The sequence below is a fragment of the Micromys minutus genome, assembly GCF_963924665.1.
Source record: "Micromys minutus genome assembly, chromosome: 8".
In the NCBI taxonomy this organism is placed as follows: domain Eukaryota; kingdom Metazoa; phylum Chordata; class Mammalia; order Rodentia; family Muridae; genus Micromys; species Micromys minutus.
In genome coordinates this window covers 49346624-49366253 of record NC_137977.1, presented here as the reverse complement: position 1 = coordinate 49366253, position 19630 = coordinate 49346624, and the positions used below count along the sequence as shown (strand labels likewise).

Below are 19630 nucleotides of genomic sequence, written 5' to 3'. Positions count from 1 at the left end.
AGCCATCATTAACTCCTCCAGCCCACATTGATCTTTTCATTCTCTGAAACTCGGGCACTTATAGCCTGCACTCGATCATTTAGAAATTAATTAGGTTCCATCTTGTGCTGTTCTTTAATTGTTTGATGTAGGATAAGCTTGCCTTGCAAAAGATTGTAAGCACTTTGAAGTTACAGACTCGTTCTTATATTGACTTATAAATGTGCTCATGTGTTCATTGATGCATGCATGTGCATGTAATAAGTACGCTAAGCTATGGGGGACATAGCAATACAGACAATGATATGATGACAAGGTACATACGTGTATGGGGTTGTGGGGATGCAGTTGGTTTCAACTACAGCAATATCTAACATGATCAGACATTCTCAAATGTCCTTGCACTTCCAGAAGCCCATCCTCCTTCCTGATTTCTGCATCCTCTTTCATCCACTACCATTCCCCCAGAGTTCTGCTGGAGGCCAATAAGAAGCTCAAGGTCCGGCTCCAGCTGTAGTGGGTGCCATGGAAAGAGGACTAGAGCATTTTTAAGTGCAGAATGTGGGGCGATGAGAAATCACTTACATTGGCCAGGGGTCCTAAGTAGAGCAGTAAAGGTTCTCTCCTGTCTGTGAGGTCCAGTGCTGAACATTTACAGGAGTCCTGTAAAACTTGATGTGGTTGGTTGGTTCTTCATTTAATTTTTTAAAGTTTTTTAAGGGTTTAGTTTTGTTGCTTTTGTTTTTGTTTTTGTTTTTGCCAAGAGTGTATGGAAACAACTTCTTTACCCCTAATTCCCTTTTGCATATAATGAGTTGTAGAAGGCCATCTAGCAAGGCAGAGGGCTCCAGTCAGAATGAGTAGTGTTAGACTATACATTATGCTGAAAACTGAACTAGGAGCTGATGAGACCATCTATATGTTCAACCCTCCTTCCCACTACAGATCTTGAATGGAAAGAATCAATTGCTCTCTGGGCAGAAAACACAAGAGAGAAAGGACTGGCAAGCATTCCCTGAGAACCTACTGGCCTGGGTCAGGAAGAAGATGAGTCATGTTCCCTTATGCCCAGGAGCAGGGAGAACTTGAGTCTTAGCCTCTCTCATCCCTTAGCAGGGAGATATTAAACCAAAACAGGCCTGAACACCCAGCAATCCCTGCCTATTCATGCCTATTTCTTTCCTTGGCAGATTATTCCCAGATCCTTTTTCTCTATTTCACTCAGTGAGGAGTTTTGTTTTCTTTTGCAACCAAGGGACAGTTTTCCAGGAGGTACCGTTTGTGCAATAGCAGATATATGCTTGGATGATATGCCCACTCCCCACAATTGACTTAAAAAATAAAAAATAACCGTGTATTTTCAGAGCTTCTTATCTCCCACAATTTTCTGGCTATTCACAGCTTCAGAAGTAGAGGCCAGTTAATGGGTCTAGTGGAAATTTTATTCATCTTCTTCCCTCTGTGAGTTAGTTGTCTTGGTTGTTCCAGCCTCCCAGCTACATGCATAATTTGGGAGTTGGTAGTGGTGATCCATGGGTGTGAGGGAAGTAACTCTCAGCAGGAACTAGAAAGGTTTGCTTTCCTCTTTGTCAGCTTTCTACTGAACGATACCACAATGGCCATTTTACATCACAGCATGTCAAAAATCAATAGGCCACAGCAGTGGTTGGCAGGTGGAAGGCAGACAAACAATCTAGGATGGGCTATGGAATTGGCTTGGACTTGCCAATGGCCAGGATTTTGTGTTTTAAATCATTCTTATCATCTCGCAAGAGCTGTGTCTCATTGTAAGCCAGCCCACTGTAAGGACAAAGCTGTGTTCAGCTCAGGAGCCAAGACTGGTGAAGCCCAATGGCGGGAAGCCAAACAAGTTTGAGCCTGGCATCTCTCAGGCGCTGCCCAAGCTGGAGATGAACTCAGATCTCAAGGCGCAGCTGCCGAACTCAATTTCACCTCAGCCAAGGAAACTGAAGTCAGTGGTGGTTAGAAAGCTATCATGATTTTTGTACCAGTTCCTCAGCTGAAATCTTTCCAGAAAATACACATCCGGCTAGTTCGTGAACGGCAGAAAAGTTCAGTGGGAAGGATGTGGTCTTCCTTGCTGAGAGGAGGATTCTGCCCAAGACAACCTGGAAAAGCCATCCAAAGACTAAACAAAAGCACCCCAGAAGCTGCACCCCGACAGTACAGGACTTGATCTTCCCGAGTGAGATTGTGGGTAAGAGGATCCGTATGAAACTGGATGACAGCCATCTCAGAAAAAGTTCATTTAGACAAAGCACAGAAGACCAACAAAGTCAGAACTTTTTCTGGCGTGTACGCAAAGCTCGAAGCTCATAGAGGAGAGTGCTAATTTTGAATTCCCATAGTTTCAGTTGTAAAGAAAATGACTCAATAAAGTGTCATTCATAGTAAAAAAAATTCAAACTTCCTTATTATATCACCACAACATGGGTAAACATGCTTAGCTCATGCTTATATCATTGTCTACCTTCCCCCAGGAGGTGGCAAACTCCTTGGGAAAAAAGGGCTAGGACAGATGGAAGAGTGGGTGAATAACCAACCATGGGGGGAGATGAGGGGCCTGAGGAAAACCTATGCCATGTTGAGCAAAGCAGAAATTATTACTTTACACTTAGATGCTTTCACTTGACAGTGCAAAGAATGCCAGAAAGAATGAAGCAGTATCTACACAAGTCTATAAGCTATCAAAGCCATTAGTCATTAGACTGAGTCACAAAGACACTGGGAATTCAGACTAATGGTTTTTATGTTCAAGCTGACTGAAATCACTTTGTGCTGTGATCTTCTGTAGACATCCTTTTTGAGTTCTGTAGACCCTGCACGGGATGTTTTGTACTTAAAAAGAAAACTCTTGCTGTTAATCATTTAGAGAAAAACCTTTGTAGGTGGTACTGGCCTGCTGAAGTGTAACTTGGGGGAGGTCAAGGATTCCATGCTGTTGCGGAGTATGTCACATCTGGTACAAAATGTGACAGCCAGTTATAACACAGACCACCAAGATGCGTCAGCCTCGAAAAGAGTGAAAGGTTCAATTGCCAGCTCCTCTGGGTTCTGCACACTCACAACAGCATCTGTCCTTTTCTTCCAAACTAAGCCACCTGCTGGCCCAGTTCCCAGCCCATGGGCCTCATTCTCATAAACTGCTTTCAGCATAGGCACAGTGAGTTTTCATGATCTGGTAGTTTCTTAGCATGGAGCCTTCTGATGGATTTGTGGTTCCCTCTTTTATATGCTCTACTCTTTCTCTGGAAAGAAACATTATGGTCTCTATATGAAAACTATTCATTGAGAGCTTGTGTTCTTGTCTTATAACCCAGCTCTTACACTAACTCCTTCAGCCCTCACTTCTCTCAGAGATGAGAAATGGCAAGAGTCAAAGACATTAACCCATGGGGAGTCATCTGCACAAACTCCAAAAGGCCCATTTGCCTTATGTTGGCCACAGGCTCTGGATTTTCACATCGTAATTATTCCGAAGTTAAGTTTATGGCCCAGGCATACCTCACAGGAACCAGCTCAGCCACGCGCCTTCCAACATTCCATTCCCTGAAGAATGATGGGCATCAAATATAGGCAAAGAAAGCAACAGGTGCTGCAAGGTAGTACTCTTTCTTCCTTTAGAGATGCTCAAAGTTGCCTTGGAATGGTCCATCTAAGACCAAGCAGCAACTCAAAAGTCAACAGTCTTTACATCAAGTCCAAGGGAACCACTACAGAAACAACCACAAGCCTCCTGCTGACTGGACTATCATTGCTACTTCCATTCAGGATACCATTCCAAGATTCACCCCAGGATGACACATGTTCATCTTTTAAGTGCAAAGTATTATATCCCCTGCCTGTTCAAGTCCCCTCCTTTACCCTTTTGGCCTGAGATTTATTATTCTACAGCTACTGTGCTGAATTGCATTTGAAATCAATTAGCACAGGTACTCAAAGATGAATGCTTAGACTCTAAAGGAAGGTGATGAGAACATACCATTTAAATAGAAATCAATTTCCTTTCATGTATTTCTTCCTTGCTGCTGCCTCAAATTAATAGTTTTTAGATATTTGTGTAGAAAGAGGAGAATTCTTTTACATCAAATATTTCCATCACCCTCATGTGTCTCTGGCCTGCACCATAGACATAATCCTAGATTTTAATAATACCAAAGAGCTGTCTCCATGGAAACCCATGGTCATTAGAATAAATATGGCAGCTGAGAAACAACAGGAAAATGACTTTTGGTTCTTGCTTTTATCAATAGCAATTAGACAGTTTGGGAGGAAGCCAGCCATTCAGCCCCCACAATATCAAAAGCCATAGTTGCAGACAACATTGTCCTTCTAATCCAGCTCATCTGTTCTCTGTCTTGGTCTTTATCAAAGACTTTGAGTGGAGCAATTGGACGTATAATGAAGAGAGGCTGCCAGATAATAGAACAAAAGGCAATGTCTCTTGGAAGAACCGCATGCAAGCTTGAATGTCAAATGTAGGTATCAGAACCATGATAAGAAGAAACATAGGAACAGAACAGCAGTGGAGTCCACGATGGAGCAATGGCTAAGTTAGAGATGAGTCAGCGTGGAACTTCTCTAAATCTTTTTCATTTTTGTCCCACTCCCACCCCCTGTTGGATGCTGGAGCACTCCACTGAGTATTTGTAGATTGGTGGTGTCATCATTTTTACTCTACACATAAGAAAACAGGCACAGAGAGGTTAGGTAGCTTTGGGCCAGGGTTGTGAAGGTTAATTTTACATGACTGGTGGCCAGAGAGTTGGTTATACATTATTCTGGGTGTGTCTATGGGTACTTCCAAAGAACAACAACATTTGAGTCAGCAGATAATATTGAAATAGGGTGGGCATCATTCAGGCCTTTGAAGGACTCAGTAGTAGAGAAGCTTTAGCCAGAGAGAACGCATTCTGTGCTTGAGTGTTCATACAAGCACATGGGTTTTATTGGTTCTCAAGGCTTTGCACTGTTTATTTTGTGACTTATCATCCACCATAATCCTGTGATCCAAGCCCTTATACCAGATATGTGACTGGATTTGTCTCTATGAAGAATCCTAATGCAAAAGTCATGCATTTTCAACCCTAAAAGTCTGTCTAGATAGACTCTTTTTTTGTAAGATTTATTTATTTTATGTATGCGAGTACATTGTCACTGTCTTCAGACATACCAGGCATCGGGTCCTATTACAGATGGCTGTGAGCCACCATGTGGTTGCTGGGAATTGAACTCCGGAAGAGCAGTCAGTGCTCTTAATCACTGAGTCATCTCTCTAGCTGTAGATGGACTCCTCTTTATGCTTTAAAAATATACCTTAGAAGGAGGCATTTGTTGTAAAGAGAGGCAAGTTTTAGGACACATCTTAACCATGTAAACACCTTTGTAACATGTGTTCCAGAATCTCAGGAATGTTTATTTCAGCACAATATCAAGGCAATTAACTGTCAGTTGCTAGGAAGGCAATGGGAAGCATACAGGGGCCACTTAAAAGTTTGTTTTTTCCTTTTTATAGAGGAAGACTATTGATTTGTTTGAGTTAATTTTATATCCGGCCATTTTGCTGAAGTTGTTTATCAGCTGTAAGAACTCTCTGGTAGAATTTTAGGGTTGCTTATATATACTATCATATCATCCACAAATAGTGATACTTTGACTTCTTCTTTTCCAATTTGTATCTCTTTGACATCCTTTTGTTGTCTAATTACTCTAGCTAGAACTTTGACTAGTGTATTGATAGGGAGATAGTGGGCAGCCTTGTCTTGTCCCTAATTTTCGTAGGATTGCTTCAAGTTTCTCTTCATTTAATTGGCTGTTGTTTTGCTGTATATTGCTTTTATTATGTTTAGTTATGTGCCTTGAATACCTGGTCTCTCCAAGACTTCTAACATGAAGGGGTGTTTTATTTTGTCAAAGGTTTTGAAAGCATCTAATGAGATGATCATGTGGGATTGTAACCCCATAGGAAGAAACCAGTATCAACTAACCAGATGCCTCAGAGCCCCCAGGGACTAAACCACCAACCAAAGAACATACATGGGTTAGTCCATGGTCCCTGCTACATATGTAGCAGAGGACTGCTTTGTCTGGCCTCAGTAGGAAGGGATGCACTTGATCTTGTGGAGGTTTGATGCCCCAGAGAATAAGGATGCTAGAGGAGTGAGGTAGGAGTGTGTGTGTGTGTGTGGGAGAGCCCTTTTAGAGGCAAAAAAGAAGAAGGAATTGGTGGAGGATTTGTGAAGGGGTACTGGCAAGGAGGACAACATTTGAAATTAAATAATATAATAAAACGTGTGTTTAAGGTTTATTTTATTTTATGTACACAAGTGCCTTGCATACATGCATATAGTGTGCCACATGTATCTATGTATCAAGATGACAGAAGAGGATATGCGGTTCCCTGGAACTGGAGTTATAGATCCTTGAAAACCATTATGTGGGTGCTAGAAACTGAACTCGGGTGCAAAAGAGCAACAAATGCTCCTTTCCTCTGAGCCGTCTCTTCAGCATCTTCGGAGCCATTTTAAGTTGGCCTCTGCTGACTATGCATAGAGCTAACATGGCCTCACCCCTTTAAGGAGTACAGAGGAAACACCAGGCTTTCAATAGTAGATACTACATCTTGTTGGTGGAACATCTAGACCCGAACATGGGTGCACCAGCTTTCCCTGGGATCAAGTACTGTCCTTCCTGGTAAGCATCCTTCAAGACTAAAGTTTCAGGTCCTATTAGTCTCCAGATCCTCACCTTATAATTTATTAATTTTATCAAAGGGAAAACTGTATAGAGATTTTTAGTAGAACGGACTGGTGTTCTAAAAACTAAATCGGTTGAAGTATAAAGTTAAAACTAAAACCCATGGAAAATGGGGTTACTAGGATTGCCTGTGTTAGTCACTGTTGCAAAATTCTATCCCTCAGACTGCACTGAAGACAGAGTAAGCAGTAAAGATATTTCTAAAGTCACAGAGGAAGGCTTTAGTGAATGCTAACATCTGCACACAGTCTAGAGGAATCCTCTGCCATTTCACAGATGCCAACCTGAAGAAGGCTTTGCCATGTCCCCTGGATCTGAGGTACTTGGCTATGCTCATGTTAACAACACACACTCACTAAGGACTTACTCTGCTCCTCACACCGCAGGGCCAAGGAGATAGGGTGAATTGTGTGATGGTTTGATTGTTCAATGTTTCCCGTAGACTCACTCACTCTAACACTGGATCAACAGCTCATGGCACTGTTTTGGGGGAGGTTATTCAACCTTCAGGAAGTAAAAATCTCACCAGAGGGAAGGTGATTCTGTGGGTAGGCCTTATGGCTTATAGCCTGGCCCTGTTCCAAGCTCTCTCTTCCTGGTCCACCAAAATACATGGAAGACATCTCACTCTCACGTTGCCATGGGAATAAGCTGCCATTGCCACCATTCTTTCCAAACCATGATGGATTATTTTTTTCTTTTTGACTAAAAGAGCTGATGATTTTATTTTTACATCTCACAATATAAGTGAAAACCCACTTTTTATATCACTTCTCTCTCCAGAAGCTTTCTCTCTGTTAGAAAGGGAGGTTCCTTGTAATGTGTCTAGTAAACATTCAGGTTCAGCTCCAAGATCTCCCAGTGAGACAAGAAGAATTACAAAATGATAAAGAGCACTTCTGCTCTTATCTGTGGTCAAGTCATGCCAGGCAGGGTGGGCACCTTCATAGGGCAGGTGAGAGGTCTCATCATTGGACGCCCTGGCATCATGGGCATGTGGCTTTCCATGGGTGGTCTCATCCTAGGAGTTGGTCCCACAGACATTATCCCAGGAGAAGGAGGGTGCATCATTGGCATCATGAGAGGGCCTCTCATGAGGGGTACAGGCATCATGTTAGGCTGAGGAAGACCCAAGAGACTGGAGGGAGGTGGGATCATTGCCCCTGCAGGCAAAAAAGCAGAGGATTGAGCTGAAGGGATCTTTGTTGAACTGCAGCTGTTGTTTTGTCAGTCAGGCCCTGGGCTTCCTCTTCCATCCATTTCTGGTAATAGTCTTTCACATCCTCTTTGTGTTTCTGACCACTGCAGTGTATCTTCCTCATAGACCGAGATTCATGGGTAAGATACATATCACAGTTGTCACAATAAATCTTAGGCATGTTGTTCCACAGGTTGATGAAACTGACACACACAGGCTGCCCCCATGCTGGGTTTTGATCTCTCAAACTATGATCTAAAATAGACCTCTCATCTCTAAAGTTTCTGATTATTTAGCATGTACTCACCACACAGAGAAAGGAACTAATACAGACATCACTGTCATGAGCTTTAGAATGCAGCATGTGAAAGCATCTGCAGTAAGGCAGGTCTACATGTTCAAAATCTTAACTGAATTTTCCTCTTTTTCCTTTTACAAAACAAAGTGCATGGCAAACTTTGCTTCCCTTCTAGTATTGCAGGCTTCCTTTTCTGCTAGTGTTATGAGCTTTATAGAAAGCAGTTTCCTCCTGCCAGATCTGACGAGCATGCCAGCATTTCTTCCATTTACTTTCTGCACTGTAGAATGCAATTATTGTTGTGGTGGTTTGAATAAAAGTGGCTTCCATAGGCTCTTATATTTGAATGCTTGGTCACCATGGAGTGATACAGCTTGAGAAAGATCAGGAGGCATGGCCTTGTTAGAGTAGGTATGGCCTTGTTGGAAGAAACGTGTCATTGGGGATGGGCTTTGGGTTTCAGAAATCCAAGCCAGATACAGTGTCTTCTTCTTGCCACCCACGGATGCAGGTATATAACTCTCAGCCCCTTCAAGTACGCTGTCTGCCTGCATGCCACCATGCTTTCTACATGATGATAATGAACTAAACCTCTGCCACTGTAAGCCAGCCCTTATTAAATGCTTTCTTTTATAAGACTTGTTATGGTCATGGTGTTTCTTCTCAACAATAAAACACTAAGATAAATTTTCAGACCCATTCTAGATACATCTAGCACTCATTTTTTTCCCTCACTTTTGTTATTAAAATGCATCACAAAACAAAAGAGTTGGCATGGGTGAGAGGAAAAGCATCCTTGGTGGTCTTTCTTCATTAAATGTGTTGGTAGGCGTAGGAGTGCCCATGAGACATTTGGTGGGTGGTAGACTGTGGAATAAGACTATGAAGGGACCTAAAGATTTACACCTGAAAAGGAGTGAAGAACAAGGTCATCAGGATCACCTGACCTTGGCTTTTAGTGTGTTTGAATTTCAAAGAACACTGTGACCCCTGTAATCCACAAGGCAGAACCCATCTTGTATCCAAGAAGCATAGCACAGAAGTTGTGTCGAATGTGCCACAGGTCCTTCAGGTACTTTCTGCAGAGACATGAACCATGATGTAAGATCAAAACATAACCTGGATTGGCTAACAAGTAAAATCTTGACCATAGCAAGGATTGGCAATAATGAATAGCAAATGGAGCCCTTCTGTTAGGTATTTACTCAAGGTAAATGAAAATTCATGCTCTTACATGATTGCACATGAAAATTCACAACAATGTTATTTATAATAACTTCGACCTAGAAGCATCACAAATATCCACCACCAGATGAATGTATGAAGACAAGAGTATATCAGTGCAATGTCACATTTGGTACATTGAAAAGGAGCTAATAGCACATGCTAATAGATGCACTTCAATTAGAAACGCTGCGTTAAATGAAAAAAAAAGCTAGACACAAAAGACTAGGTGACTACACTTAATAAGCTCTAGAAAAGAAAAATCTAATTGATAGGGTCAGAAAGTTGAACCATGGTTACCTAGAGTATCTGGAAGTAATAAGTGACTAGGAAAGAGAGAGGGAAACTCAATAGATTATGAGAGCATGAATGTATAAATTTGTCGTAACTTGCCTAAACATATACTTTGACACATTTTATTATATGTTGAAGATATTTAATAAACTTTATTGTACAAGTCCCTACTGCCAGCTGAAAACCTGGAGACAGCTGATGGCTTCTGAAGGAAGGAGACTCCGTTTTCTTTAAAGATGTGAAAAAATGGCTTCCCCTGGGAAGCCAGCCGTGCTCCAGTGTCTGGCCCTGTGCATAATAAGTACATGGGAAACACAAATCAAATCCGTGCCTATGAAAGAAAGACAAGGACATGGAGTTGGGAAGGGGTGGGAGGTCAGGCGTAGACCAGGGAGGAGTTTTTGGAGGACTAAGGGCAGCGAATATGATCAAAATATAGGCTATCCATTGCATGAAATTCTCATAAAATAAATAAGATAGTCTATGTAAAAATAGAGCTTCTTTAAAAAAAAAATTCTGAGTCTCATGGTCTTGCAACCAAATTAGTGGACATCAAATACAAAGTGGACCTTAAAGTTTTGTTGGTTACCAAGTTAGCAGATACCAAGAGCCAGAGGAATTAAGAGTCAGTAGTTAAATAAAATCCTGAGGACAGAAAAAAATTATCTTTAGGCGATAATAAAGCCAATTATGATTGCTACAGTGAGGCTTTGTAAAGTGTTCACTATTAGCAGCATTTCATCAAAGTACTTAAATACTTAAAAGATTAACTCCTAGACAATTATATAAACATTCTCATGGAAATTGTGTTTGAGTAAAATTCACTTAAATCCCCATGAAGTAACCTCTTTGGGGGTTTACCATCAAAAAGTATCTATTAAAAGTAAATACATTGTTAGACCTACTGGTAGCTCTTTTGGGGGGAATTTTGAAATCCGGCTCAATACTTAGGTTTTTTAATTAAAATGTTGGTAATTAAATATCAACATCAGATGAATAAACCACTCTTAAAATAAAACTGAAGATTATACATAGGACAGACCCCTACATTCTTTCTGTGATTCTTAATTCTGTGAAATACTATAATTCTATCATGAAAATCTAGAGTATGGGTAAAGATTTAATCAATGTAATTGATTACCTCTCTAGCTGCCAATCAATCAAGAAGTAGATTCAATTACTAAAATTAATAAATGATTGAGACAAAATGTTTTGTTTCAGAGCCAACAGTACCAAGAAATATTACACCACATGGTATTTTGCCTGGGAAATTAAACGTTTGTGCATCTCTGTGCTCAGAATTCACAGAATTCTGAAGTAAACTGATCCGAAAGCTCATCAGACTGCTTGTGCACGGTCTGCTTCTGCCTCAGAATAGTGTGTTCATCCGGCCAACATGGCTAGAGCTTCTGTTTCTTTGTCCTTTCTTACCCTTCATTTCAGTTTTTCCTTGCACAGAGCAGGGCCTACAGCTCCCATACTTCTCTTTGCTCTTGTTTTTTAAGTAAAATCTCCATGAATAAAAATAATAATAATGATACAATAAATACTCAGCATTTTCTGGTTTTCTACCTTGCTGTGCAGTCCGATTTATCACGCGATTCTCAGATAGAAGTGCAAAAGAGCTCCCTTAAGTTCTGGCATATTTCACAATTCAAAATTGACACCACAGAGCTCAGCATGGCGTATGGCCTCTGCCTATCTGGAGAGTCATCTTTAGGTCTTCTCTCTTCCTTTTCATCATCCCTCCCAGTACCAAATCCTCCACAGATAGATGCTTAAAACCCATCTTTTAGTCAAAACATCCTGGAATCATACAAGAACCCTTCTTCATCCCCATTGTAAGCATAGGTTTGACAAGTTGTTGCAACAAAATCTTCCAAGTTGCCACTTAATTCCTGCATTACTATGTAACATTTATATTTATATATACATTTACAGGTGACTGCAAAAGTAGCATTATGTATGATGAATAACCAAATGTCCCCCCACATTATGGCACACAGTAGATCCAATGAATATTTTATAAATAAATATTTTTAAGGACAACATTCTAGATGTGTGGTTCCCAACTTATCTATTTGAGAAGGATCCCAACCTTCTTTATGTTGTGACACTTTAGTACAGTACTCATGTTATTGTGACCCCAACAATTCAATAATTTCATAGCATCATTACTTCTTCAAAACTGTAGTTTTGCTACTGTTATAAATGATAATGTAAATATCAGATATGCAGAATATCTGATGTATGACCCCTGGAAGAATTGTGAATCACTGTTCTGGTGTCTGAGGAAGCTACAGAAAAAGAGAAATGTCTTGTCCTGGAGTATATACTAACTATATAGAAACAGCATCTCAAAAGGAAACTGAAAATATTTAAATGCATAGGAGCAGTTATTTCTCTCAGCTATACAAAGAAATCACATGGGGAGTGAAAAAAAAGCACACAGGTTTTTAAGCATTGGGTTTGAAGAAGCAGAAAGACTAGCAGACTTGCAGCTGGTCTAAAATAATTTATTGGAATAGAAGAACAAGGCATTCAGAGATTTTACATTTCCTTAGATGATTTGCACATAAAGCTTGAGAGGGAAAAATACTGTAAGCAAAAGTGCAATCAGCCCCCCCCCCACAAGCCCTCTCTGAAAATGCAGGGGGCTTCAGAACCAGAGTTGGTCTTTGCCTCCCCTAAGTTTTCAAAGAAAATTCTAGTTATCTTTCCCGACACTTACGTCACCAGCTGCTCTATTAGTATTTCCAAGAGCGTGCTGAGATTCCAGAACGTTCTTTAAATGCTTTGGCTGGTGCCAGTAGACAAGATTAGAATTAGAAAAGAACTCTGTTCCTTGTCTGGCAAACAGGAAAGCAGATGATACGAACAGCTTTAGAAGACTGCTCTCCTCAGAGGAATCTGGGATGGGGTGCTTGTTAATGAGATCACTGAGCTCACATCCTCTGGGAGATTCTTCCAGGTTATCCCAACTGTCCCTTCCACAATAGGTAGCATTAACATTTTATCCCCAGTAGAAGGGAATTTCAGCTAAAGTTGGTTTTACCACCCCACCTCCTGTAGCAAGAACCAAGAATTGGTAGAATAGCCTTTCTGACCTTTGAGCTTCTGAAACTAAATATATTGGGACAGGGGGCAGAGAGCTAGATGCTTGGTCATTTCTCATTCCAATGAGCACAGCACCTTAAGACCATGTTGTTCAACATTTCCAAATCATCTACATCTGCAGGATTTCTTTAAAATGTAACTTTTTGAGTATCATCCCCAAGTCCTCTAGATCAGATATACAGTGGGGGTGCAGAGCAGGAATAAATTCTTTTGCCCCTGTAGGTGTGGTCACCCCTAATACACAGGAATGAGGACCATGCTCTGCATTAGCAGACCTCAGTGTGATCCCTCTACCACTCACTCACAATGTGACACTTGGCAACTCAGTCTCTCTGGACCATCACAATTGAGCTTCCAGTGTTAGAGAACAGTTGCATAGTCGCATATCTAGCTGAAGCTTTGTGACAAGACCTTGATTAACGTGTAGCCCCCAGTAGATTACTGTGATGGGGCCACTGTAAAGACAGAATACACACAAAAGCAAGGGGGAGTCCCACTGACCTTGGGATCTGCCTGAACATCATTACAAGATAAGTAATTTTTTTTCCCATTTAATGAAGCCCGAGACTTTTATTATTTTTTCTTTTTTTACAAACTCATGCTCCCCTATTATAGGAATGTTCTAATGCTTCCTACATAGTTAATTGATCTTTACCTTCCAAATAAGTCATGGGGTATTGCTTAAACCTTCCACTTAATTTAATAAAAGCCAGTGGTACCCACCTTTCAACCTTTTCAAGTGTGCTGGCTGGTTTTGTGTGTCTACTTGACACAAGCTGGAGTTATCACAGAGAAAGGAGCTTCAGTTGAGGAAAGGCCTCCATGAGATACAGCTGTAAGGCATTTTCTCAATTAGTGATCAAGGAAGAATGGCCCAGCCCATTGTGGGTGGTGCCATCCCTGGGCTGGTAGTCCTGGGTTCTGTAAGAAAACAAGTTGAGCAAGCCAGGGGAAACAAGCCAGTAAGTAACATCTCTCCATGGCCTCTGCATCAGCTCCTGCTTCCTGACCTGCTTGGGTTCCATTCCTGACTTTGGTGATGAACAGCAATGTGGAAATGTAAGCTGAATAAACCTTTTCTCCCCAACTTGGTTCTTAGTCATGATGTTCATGCAGGAATAGAAACCCTGACTAAGATATCAAGTCATGCCCACTCTTCTCTCACTTCCTTCCTGATTGACAATAGGGGATAAAGGAAAGCAAACACCTGCTGTTTAGAATGTACCAGTCTTTGTCTGTGTTCTCCTCAGCTCAGACAGCTGTAGCTCCATGAGTATCAGGAAGCATCATCAGTTTCTCAGATGGGTGACAGTTTTTCAGGACTGATGACTTCACCTTCAGCTCCTTCAGTACCACTTCCATCTTCTAAGTCCAACCTTAGCTTATTGCATTGGTTGTGTTTGTTGAGTAGCTCTTATGTGTCGTGAAGACTTGGAAATGAACACAGCATAATTTCTGTCTCTGGGACTCTGGCAAGATACACAGTCACACCCTTTCAAAGATGACTATTCCAGGTTTAGAATGGAACCTTCTAAACTCTGCCTTCCTTTTTGTATTTGAACCATGACTTCTCTCACTGACCTCAGGGCTTCCTTCTGTTCTGCAGGTAGAAATGAAAAAACAGATGGGGGTCCTTTTATACTTCCTTGTCTCTCTGAGAAAAAGACCTGGATATTTGTAAAACTAGTCTCTATACACTGATGGCTTGCTGCAGGCCAGGTACTTCCTACACATGTTAGATTCATTACCTTAATTCTCATGTCTGGTTACCAAGAGAGCAAATAAAGACACAAAAAGTAAAACAACCTGCCTGAACTTGTGCAGCTAGAAAGAAAATCCAAGTAGTTTCAAAGCCCCCATCTCCTCTTAGTAATGAGGACTTAGCCATTGCTCTAAATAGAATTAGCTGGTTTTGCACAGCTACCAGTTCCCTTGAAAGAGTGCAGCTCATCTTTTATAAGTTAAAAAAAAGGCCTGGATAGGGCTCACGGTATCACAGTAGGTCCACCTAAAGTAGGAGTTGCCAAGGCTTTATGTCTAGTTTGTTAGGACAGATGCCTATGGGTTGAGTTGGGTCAACCATAGTGTGTGGAATGGTATTACCTGACCAGCCCTCATTATCACAATACATCATTGGACATGCTGTTCAAGAAGAAAATCCATGTAGAGGATGAGACTTGGGGTTCGAAATAGAAAAAAGAGAATGATAATAAGTATTAGGAGGAAGGGACTGGGCAAAGGCCTAACACTGGAAAGAGAGAAAGAACAGGAAATCCAAGCACTGGATCAGCCCTGGAGAGCTGTTCCTGAGGCACTGGGCTGGGTAAAGCAGAGGAAAATTAAAGGGTTATGGTGGTTGAAATATTCTTAACCTAGAAGTTGCACTATTAGTTAGGTATGGTCTTGTTGGGGTAGGTGTGGCCTTGCAAGAAGAAGTGTGTCACTGTGGGAGTGGGCAATGAGATCCTTTTCCTAGCTGACTGAAGATGTCAGTTTTCTCCTGGTTCCCTCCAGAACAAGGTGTAAAATTAATTTTCAGCTACTTCTTTAGCACCATGCCTGCCTGCACACTGCCATGCTTCCTGCCTTGATGATAATGAACCTCTGCAACTGTAACCCAACCCCAATTAAATGTTGTCCTTTATAAGAGTTGCTTTGCTCATGGTGTCTCTTCCAGCAATGGGAACCCTAACTAAGACAAGGGTCTAGGGCCAAAGAGTTTTATAAGAGGCCTAACCACTAGCACCATTACTTAGAGATGAGAACAAAGCAGAGAGATATACTTGCTGGAGGGACTAGTCAAGACAGGGCTTTGAAAACTTCTCAAGTAAATACAGAAAAGTACTAAATAGAGGAGTACAGGCTTGAAGGTGACTGCAGAAGTAGGGCTGGGAAAGTAAGAAGAGACTCCCATAATCCCTGGGGCAGGTGTGATGGCTCAGAAGATAAAGGTGTTTGCAATAGGAGCCTGGGACTCATGGAGAAGTGGAAACATGAACCAGTTCCATAAAATTGTCCTCTGACCTCCACATGAATGAATGCCATCAATTATAATGAATTAATAACTTTAAAAATGGAGAACGGGCACGTCTGGAATACCCAACACAATGCAAAACAGCAAAGCGGGTCCACATGGTGCCATGTTTTGCAGCCACAAAAAAATTATACTTTGGAAAGATGTTCAACAACCCAATATGTCCCCATAAAATATAAAAAGGGAAAGAAACACAGAGAACTACATAATATGATTCCAGTTTCTTTGAAATTATGTGTGTGTGCCTATTTGTGCTGGCAGAAAGTATACTAGAATTCACATGACTTTCAAACATTACTTGCTGTGTGTTCCAAAACTTCTGAAACCAACATTACTTCTGTGATGAGGAAAGGGGGTGTAGAAATCTGGCAGCCTGGAATGGTGAGTCTCACTGATCCTTTAGTTCTTATCTTCCTGTCAAGGATTTGGGATGCAAGGGCTTTCCCATGTGCAAGGTCCCCAGGGGTCTCTACAGGATGTGCAATAGATGAGAAAACACAAGGACAATGTAAAGTTACTTTAAGTCTTGAACACAGATAGATACACGAAAGGAAAACAAAGTCCCAGTGATAAGACTTTGGCCCATCAGAGATAGAGTCTGTCTACAAAGGCTAGAGTACAGAGAGTTCGAGGAAGAATGGTTCAATGAAGGCCTGCTGTTTGGAGCTGGGGTTACAGATCACTGGCTCATACTAGGGAGGCCAGAGGACTGCTGGTTCTGGAGGGAAAAGATGGCTCTGCCTAGCTCTTATGTTGGGGAGAAGCTTCAGAGGGCCCCAAACCCAATAAGAATAATTAGGACAGCTTTTATTTTTTTGTGGGTCATACAGGTCACAGCTTTCAAGCCAAATCTCACTAGAAATTTGGGGGAATGAACAGAAAGCTTCCCTCGGGCTTGTAGGTGACTTACTAACACTAGAGAAGGTACCATTTTTGGGTGATGGTGGGAGAAAAATAAGAACAGAGATCTTCAGGGATGTTATTTGCTGTCCTGGTGAAGCTACTTATCCCATAAAGAGAGAGAGAAAAGTTTCATGGGGTGACCATGAGGATCACACAGAGGCTCTGTGCTCCTCAGGGTTCTACATTGTTCAGTTTCTGACTTGTGAATTCCTTGCAGCCAAAGAGATTCTCTTCCTGCCTGCTGTCCACTGTTTCCACGTGCAGTCTGTGCTCTCTGAATTTTCTGGCTTAGAACAGCATTGATAGATCTCTCTATTACAATCTATAGGGTATTAGAGTTCAGAGTGTTTACTCTCAGCCAGACCCTGTATTATGCACTGGAAACAAAGAGAACAAGGAGAGATCTCCCGGTATCACATTTGCCTCGGAGAGTAGACGGACAATCTAAACCACTGTTCACTGATTTTCCTTAAGAATTGCCTAAGAGCATGTCCGTGGGGGGATTTTTAGACTGGATTAGCTGAGGTAAGAGGATCCTCCCCCTAACTGTGGTTGGCAGTGTTCCATGAGATGGGATCCAGTACTAAATAAAGATGAGAGAGGGAACTGAGAGCCAGCGTTGGCCTTCTTCTCTCCCTGACCACAGTTGCAACGTCACCATTTACCTCAGGACTTTGCTTCTATGGATTCTTCATCAGTGAAGGACTGTCCCCTCAAACTGTGAGCCAAATAAACCCTTCCTTAAGTGGCTTCTGTCACATATTCTGTTACAGACATGAGGAACATAGTTATTGCAATTTAGGAATAACATAAATGGGAAGAGAAAAAGGACTATGTGGGGTCCCTTTCTTCACTTCCTGAACTTCCTTCATGAAGCAGACCCACCGTCTTCAGACAGAGGCTTCTAATCAGAGGATGTAGAGCTGAGACTCAATGCTTACACAGCACCCATTCTGATCACTATTCCAGAAGAAGCCCTGTCATGGGAGAGGAAGGCTGGATACATACTATGCTGTGTGTTGTTCATGGACCCAAAGGCCTGCTCTTCTTTTGGGTGACTTTCCCCTTACCCAACTAGGTATGTGTATTAACACACACACACACACACACACACACACACACACACACACACACACACACGGAAGTCAGACGTTGATAAGGGTCTTCACTGATTGCTCTCTATGTCTCATTGTTGCTCAGCAAGCCTCAGAGAGCCTCATGCCTCTGCCTGCCCTAGTTCTGGGATTGTAGATAGCCACATGTCTGTCCCCAAGTCCTGCATACCTAGTGTTGGGGATCAAATCTTGGTTTTCATGCTTGTATAGCAAGTCCTGTCCCCAGACACTTGCATGCTGCGCTGATTTACGTCTTTAAGCATTTTTTGGTATTAAAATATACGTATATGTTATTTTGTGGGAAAAGGAAAACTTTAATAATAAGATCTTGCAATTGTTTTTTTTTTTTTCTTACTCAGAGGAAGAATGCAAGGCAGTGACCTGTGCCCTATTTACTGCTTCTACGCCTTCAGCGACAGTTGTTACTCAACACCCTCTCTTCAGTGGAGCTGCTTCTTCTGTCCCTCTTGAGCTCCAGCCTATAATATTTCCCTACCCGCTGAATCGCCCAGTCAGTTCCATGTGCACTCACTTCAGCTTCTTCTCATCCTCCCCACAAGTAGGACTGGGAAGTGCACAGAATCTGCTTCCAGGTCTGGATGCCTCTTATTTTATGCAGCTTGCTGATTCTTGGTATCTTCTGCCACCTGGGGGTCTAGTGTCGCCTACATTTAACATAGGACAACTCTACCCGTATCACCCAGTGTGTGTCTTGGACTTTGTTTTATGTCCCGATGACTCTGGTCAGTTTCCCTTGTCTTGTTCAAGTTTGAATTATTATTAATATCTAAGCTACTAGTCTACATGGCTAATATGTTTTGGGAGGCAAATCCTACTTTTCTTGTTGCCAATACTTTGTCTCAGTTTGCTAAAGATGCAAAAGTAGGTCTCAGGGGCTGGAGAGATGGCTCAGTTGGCAAAGCGCTTGCTTCTCAGGCATGATGACCTGAGTTCCATTCCCAGGGAAGATCTGAAAATACTAATCTGGTAGTATGTACTTGTAATGCAGCACTGCAGAGGCAGACGGAGGTGGGACTCTAGGGCTCATGGGACAACCATCCTAACGGCTTTAAAATATTTTTTTAAAAAACCTATCTCTAAAAATAAGGTGGGTAACATCCTAATGAGTCACTCAATTTTGAACACATACACACATGCACACATAGTGGGTTATGTTATGTTGACACTTCGCTGGGCTACTGTTAGACTCCCCTGTGTCTGGCGCCTAACACCAATGACTATAACGTAAGCGTTTATTCAATAAGCATGAACTAAGGGCCAGTGGTGCATAAAACGAAGAGGCACAAAATAAATGTTTGCCAAATAGAGCTGTGTGATTAGGAACAACATCTTATTCCAGTAAGGAGAAGAGAAGAGGAATGTATGACAAGAACCAGATTCCCCCCACCATCTTGTATAAGAACTCCTGGGTTGATGACCCCTGTCCTGAACTATAGCAAGCTGGCTTGTCACTGAGCTGTCACATGGGGCGGGAGCAAATGCCTTGCTGAGGTCTCGGGTCGATTACATCTATTGCTTGTATGTTATCTACATAGCCTGTCACTCTATCATAGAAGGAAATTAAATTGGCCCAACTTGATTTACTCCTTGCAGCTACACAGGCCTTGCTCACTCTGGCTGACTACACATTGATTGCTTGATGATCTGCTCTAACAGCTTCTCCAGAAGCC

The 19630-nt window shown here is 41.8% G+C and overlaps 1 pseudogene across 1 annotated transcript; it reads left to right on the top strand.

Annotated features, from left to right (window-relative positions):
* Window positions 1-1594: 1594 nt before the first annotated feature.
* Window positions 1595-2332, top strand: LOC308423413 (small ribosomal subunit protein eS7-like; annotated as a pseudogene). Its single transcript has one exon. The product of its transcript is annotated as a small ribosomal subunit protein eS7-like (transcript).
* The last annotated feature ends 17298 nt before the right edge of the window (window positions 2333-19630 follow it).